We start from the raw sequence: 6,387 nt of genomic DNA, 5'->3' as shown, positions 1-6,387 counted from the left end.
AGATGTGCACGTTAGGTGAGGTGGCTATGCTAAATTGCCCGTAGTGTTAGCTATATTAGTCAGGGGTAAATATGGGGAATGGGTCTGGGTGTGCTGCTCTTCGGCGTGGACTTGTTGGGTCGAAGGGCCTGTTTCCATACTCTGGGGAATCTAATCGAACGCCCTCTGGTCAGGCATGAGCAAGACCTTTCAGCGTGGACCACGCGAGGAGGGAGAGAGAGAGAGAGAGACAGAGGCAGCAGCACGCGCCAGACTTGTAGCAGCCGTTGTCATGGTGTCGGGGAGGGGGGCATTGTGACGTCACAGTGACCGGGCGTTCCGGCGGCGGGCGCGCAGGCGCACGGGTGGGCGGCTGCAGTGTTACTTTGTGTGGTGGAGTGTCGGAGTTCGATCGAGAGCGGGATCGTTGTCTGGGCTACGTAACATGTCCTTGCACCGCTAAACGTGAGTGTCTCTCTTTCTCTCTCTCGTCGAGAGTGCATGCTTTCCAAGTACTTGCTTTGTTTGCGCCGAGAGCCCCTGAACTTGCAGTGTCCTGTGCTTCCCCCCCCCCCCCCCCAACAGTGTGCAAACTAGCACCCACCCCCTCACCACCTCCCAATATTTGAGTCGCTCTGTCTTTTTCCCGTCAACATTTTTTTTTAATCTGGAGGACCACGGAAAGTGTCTCATTCTCATCCACGTTTGGCGACTCGGCTTCCCAGCCAAGCAGCTCTTCCTTTGGCGCAATTTTCCTTTAATGTCCAGCTATTTCCCCTCCCGCCCCCGATTATATTTAAAGGCTATTCACATTCTAAAAGTGCAGCCAGTTTAGGCTAGACTTTTAGTATTTTTGTGTCCCAGTATTTTCCAGTGCTGGTTCGTTAGATAACGTGACAAAGAAGAAAAGTCCGAATTTAAATCCATTATCAAAGCAAACGTTCAAGACTCCTTATTTAACGCTTCAGCCTCCGAGTAACTGCGGGAGAGTGGGGAGCCTGAAAGAGAACAGTTTAAATTTTCCCAATTTAAAACCAAATTCCCTTAAGTTGACCTGGAAATTTCTGATTAAAATGTTAGTTGTACGCAGCATAAACATCCATGGGTTACATCGCAAAATAAAATTAAATTGAACTTATCCCATTCTAATCATCAGAATGGACGAACCCTCGTTCGAAAGTAAATTCACTTGTAACCCAGGATACCATCTGCAAGAGCAGTTTCCATGGTTTTTGCTGCTTTTATCTCCCCAGTTTTTTTTTTATTGACACGTGATATTTTTGTTTCAGGATTTTGGTTGTACTCTGATCATGTTGTTTTCTCATCAGTCTGTTTCAGCTGCCTTACCCTTGATTACCTACTGAAATACCCTTAATTGTGTATAACTGCATTTTTAAATCGCTTAAGCTTTGAAAACTCCAATGTAATTATTAAGTCAGTTATTTCATTGCATAATATAAGAATGGACATTAGAATTGATAATGTATCGGGCTAGTTCTTAAACTTAGTCAATTAAATCTATGCCTTAGAAAATGCTTACGATGCTAATAGGTTCCAGTAATTTTTTCATTATTGGAACTATTGTGTAAGGTGAGTATTGACTTGGATTGAGTACATTTTGAAGTGAGACCCAGTACACTTTGCAATGGGGGATGACTATGAGGATGGCAACTGACGAAAAAGGACAGAAAATGCATGTGTTTGTATGGGTCTGTTGCTATCTCCTTTTGTTTTTGATTTTTAATGCTAAAATTGTTGCACTTGGTTTCCAATGCAGACCTGAGGCTGTTTGTTTAAGCCATCCATATCTATTTAAAGAGATGTTACCCCCTACAAAGCCTGTGTTTATTTTGGAAGATTTATTGATGGAGGTCAACACAACTTCTGATTTGGGACTGTTTTAATATCTTTTAAAATACTGAAATGTCCCTGAAATAAGTGAGATTAATGAGGGGTTTAATTGCTGTCAGTAGAGATGTCCTGATTTCAGTTACTGTGACAACTAGTTTAACAAATGGAGCAAGTTTTAACTACGCTTTGTTAATTTCTTTCTCCTGTGAAACCAGCATTGAGAAAATGGTTGGCTTATGTGGTACATTGACCCAGTATATGCAAAAGAAGTGATTAAAAAGTTACATTGTGTATTATAAATGCAAATGCCCTGCATGTTTTTGGAAATCTTTGAGGTGCAGCTCTGTTTGCGAAACCTATTTCCATTTTTGTTGCCCTCATCCAGTTGTCTATAAAGTATATTTCAGCCAGACATGTTCTAATCAAGTTGTACCCCTGAAACCATGAGAAGTACTTGGAGAATAGCCAAGACTGTGTCAAATAAGTTTAATACATATAGGATATTGTGCCAGGTCTGGTTTACATAATGTTTAGGATAGTGATTGCGATGCTTATTGTCTTCCAAAGAGTTTGTTAGACTTGCAAATGTCATTGTTTTTGTTCCCTTACTAATTCACTGCTAAATAACTCTTGCCAAAGTCAACACTTACCCAAGGCTTGGTATTGTGTTGTAGAAATCTAATTTTTAGTTTAGGATTTATAAATTCCAAGTGGGGCTGATTTCCCTGGAGCGTTGGAGGCTGAGGGGTGACCTTATAGAGGTTTACAAAATTATGAGAGGCATGGATAGGGTAGATAGACAAAGTCTTTTCCCTGGGGTTGGGGAGTCCAGAACTGGAGGGCATAGGTTTAGGGTGAGAGGGGAAAAGATGAGACCTAAGGGGCAGCTTTTTCACACAGAGGGTGATACGTGTATGGAATGAGCTGCCAGAGGAAGTGGTGGAGGCTGGTACAATTGCAACATTTAAGAGGCATTTGGATGGGTATATGAATAGGAAGGGTTTGGAGGAATATGGGCCAGGTGCTGGCAGGTGGGGTTAGATTGGGTTGGGATATCTAGTCAGCATGGATGGGTTGGACCAGAGGGTCTGTTTCCAGGCTGTACATCTCTATGACTCTAAATGACTGCAATTCAAAAAAGTGGCCTATGTTTATATAATCAGGAGAAACTAAGTCGGAAAACATTAATCAAGGACGAACCTTCATGTGTTCCTTCATGGCGATGAGATATGTAAAATTGTCTTCAAAAGGGAATTATTAATTCAATTGTGTTCCAGACAAAACACTAGTTTGAAAGCAATGGTAAATAAAGGAAGGCCATAACCGTATCCATACCCTTTTCAGAACAGAGCTCAACTTTAGAAGTTGAAGTTAACTAATTGAAATCTCTGACAAAAACAGAAGTTGCTAGAAAAGTCATCCGTGGAAGAGAACTCAGAGTAAATGTTTTGGGTCCAGTGACCCTTCCTCAGAACTGAGCTTTTCCAACACCTTATGTTTTTGTTTCTGATTTACAGTGTCTGCAGTCCTTTTTAAATCTTTACCTTCTTACTGTAAACCTATGCCCTCTTGTGTTGGACTCTGTGACCCGAGGCAATTCACCCTGTCCCTGTCCCTAATGATATTATAAACCTCTAAGATCACTCTTTGGTCTTTGGCCCCAGCCAATTCAACCTCTCCCTGTATCTCAAAACCTCCGGTCTGTCCTCGAAGGGCCTCTGCTTCCTGGTTAGAATCCTGACTTTAATATAGTAGCATTCTGGAACTTCTTTGGCTTTAACATCACTTTGAGACAATTACACTAAACTCTGGATCGGTTTGCTGAACCACGATCCAAGAAGACTTATTGAACATTTTCTTTAGATTTATCAAATTCGGAGTCTCCACTAACTATATGTCTGTGGTGCCAACTTGACCTCCAAAGGTGGATCCTGTTTACCAATTACCGCACATGAATGTAAATTTCCTGCAATTGTTCTGTGTCCTTGATCTAACTTGGCCTTTCTATAATTACTGAGCAAGCTACTGTTAAAGTATACATTTGAGATGGCCCAGGGAATCCCTTGTGGACTCGACCTGTAAGCCCCTCTTGGTTTGTTTCGACGATCATGCTTTTTGGCAGCCTGGAATAAAAAACCTCTTACAGAGAGTTTAGTTTAATTTTAGTCATCCCCTTTATTTACCATTAGCATCACTGTTACAACATAACACTGATACCTCTAAGCTAAACTAACTGGGTTCTAATAAACCAGCAGAGTAGGATATCAACTCTTTAAGAGCCACAGTAGGCAACTCTGCTATACTGTCACAAACAGGTTTCCTTTGTATAAAAAGTTTACAAAAACACTGCATGTTCTTAACTAGACAGATAACAGTGAAGGACAATAATTCGGGAGAGATGTTAATTGATACAGAGTTTTGTTTTGACGTTAGAATCAAACACTGTTGTTAATTTCACAAGGGAACAGCCGTGAATGTTATCATTTGGTGTCCTGTTTACACAGGTTCACTGATGTTAAGGCAAATGTTCTTAATTGGCTTAACCTCCCTGCCTGTCTATTTTCTAGTGTGCAGCAAATGCGTTCAATAACTCAACATTACATTTTAGTTTAAATGTTTAAGGACAAGATTTAAGGCTATAGACTTTCTCACTGCCACTTCAGATACAGTCAAATAATTTCCCAGGAGTGGGTCAGTTTCATCGCCAGAAACTATGGACAACGTCCCCTACAGTTAGTGTTTGAGGTACAAGGTCCTGCTCTGGGTCCACCTGATATGAAAGTACACATGTATAATCCACACCAGTACTGTTAACTAAAACCTCGGTGTGTAGCACTCTTGGAAAAGCCATGCCTTTTTCCAGTAAAAGACTTTGGGTAACCCCTGTACCCCAAAGTATATCCATTAGTTATTCTGGTGAATCTGTGGAACTCATTGCTGCAGAAGGTTGTGGATGCCATGTCATTGAGTATGTTTGAGACAGGTAGGTTCTTGATTAGTAAGTAGATCAAGACAGGAGAATGAGGTAGAGAAACATATCAGCCATGGTCAAATGTTGTAGCAGACTCGATGGGCCGAATAGTCTAATTCTGCTCCTATCTTGTGGTCTTATGAACTCTGTCCTCTGTTTGAGCAGCATGTAGATTTTATTTTGGCCACCTCACCTACTTAAATGACCTTTTTTCAGAAAAATGCCTCAAGCTCCCTTTAAACAAATTTTGGGAGTGCTTGCACATAATTGCACTGCTCCCTACTGGGTCTTGGATTGGACTTAGATCTATGTCAGAATGTTTGCTGGAATCAGAGGCCTCCTTTTTCATATTCCAGCCAGTGTTTACCATTGAAATTCTAGTTCTAGATTAAAAGCTCATTTCTTTTTACTTCTCTGAAGTTTTCTTTCCTCTTTAATTTTACCCTCTGGAATCTTTTTTCTTTTGAAGTATGTCTTTTTTTCATTTGTAATTCCTTCTGTTTCAAGATGTTTCATCTGCAGTTGAATTTAAGCTAACTGACTGAATTACTATCTGATGCCTTTGTCCAATTTCAAATGCTGTTATCTACAATTAAAACTGCTTTTTAGCTCCTGCACTTGAATAATATCTTCAACTTTTTGCTCAATTCAAATAGCCTAACCTTGGTTAATTAGTGAAAATAAGATTGATAGGTCTTTCCTCTCATGATAAGTCTAGCAACTTTTAAAGGCATTTGATTTAATCATGCACAGGAGACCTGGTGTCTTTTTCTTTTATCCCTTCCCAAAATCATCTTATCCTCCTCAGTTCCACCTTGTTCATTTTGGGTTATACTGGTACTTATCAAGCCCTCAACTTTTATGAAGTGACTGAGGGTGGAGAGTGCTTGGTATCTCTCCTTGAATCCCTCTGTGTAAATTTAAATGCTTTACCTAGTTACCGATGTTGGCAGGAGCAAATTACAGCAGATGCTGGAATCCGTACTGTAAACAAACAAGGTTGGAAATCACTGGGTCCGACGCCATCCATGGAGAGCAAGCCAACGTTTTGACTTTAAATGACTGTTGAAGAGTCATCTCGACTCTGTTAGCTCACCAATGTGGGCAGTTTGATATTTCATCTATGTTTGGTTTGGAATAAAAAGATCCATCAAGCAGGTTTATTTAGGAAATAACAAAGTTTTATTGTGCATGAGATGAATTTGGCAGATGTAAAGCAAATTAACTTGCATTTGAAATATCCACACTTCCAAATAACCCAAAAGGTGTGCATGCACACATACCCATTCACACCAGGTAAAATAAGTAATCCGGATGTTTCTCAGTAGAACTTCATTTTGTTGATGGGGTGGAAAGAGACTTAACCAATGCTTAGTTTTTTTGAGGAAAAAAGAACAAGGTTTGGAGTAATCAGATATGAGTTTCTAATAGCTGAAAGCAATGACTGCAGATGCTGGAAACCAGATTCTGGATTAGTGGTGCTGGAAGAGCACAGCATTTCAGGCAGCATCCGAGGAGCAGTAAAATCGACGTTTCGGGCAAAAGCCCTTCATCAGGAATAAAGGCAGAGAGCCTGAAGGGTGGAG

At 40.7% G+C, this 6,387-nt stretch overlaps 1 protein-coding gene across 8 annotated transcripts in view; it reads left to right on the top strand.

Moving 5' to 3' along the window:
• The first annotated feature begins 309 nt into the window (after positions 1-309).
• LOC122559542 overlaps positions 310-6,387 on the top strand; it is a 68,658-nt gene continuing 62,580 nt past the window's right edge. For 6 of the 8 annotated variants that reach the window (XM_043709190.1, XM_043709186.1, XM_043709185.1 and 3 more), the window contains exon 1: positions 332-444. The gene's annotated coding sequence lies outside the window, so the exon portion shown is untranslated. Of the gene's footprint in view, positions 445-6,387 lie in introns of all 8 variants that reach the window. The other 2 variants (XM_043709184.1, XM_043709188.1) reach the window with 2 other exon arrangements.

Source organism: Chiloscyllium plagiosum, chromosome 19 (genome assembly GCF_004010195.1).
Source record: "Chiloscyllium plagiosum isolate BGI_BamShark_2017 chromosome 19, ASM401019v2, whole genome shotgun sequence".
Lineage (NCBI taxonomy): Eukaryota > Metazoa > Chordata > Chondrichthyes > Orectolobiformes > Hemiscylliidae > Chiloscyllium > Chiloscyllium plagiosum.
Note: the sequence above shows the minus strand (reverse complement) of the source record. Positions and strands in the feature narration are given on the sequence as shown.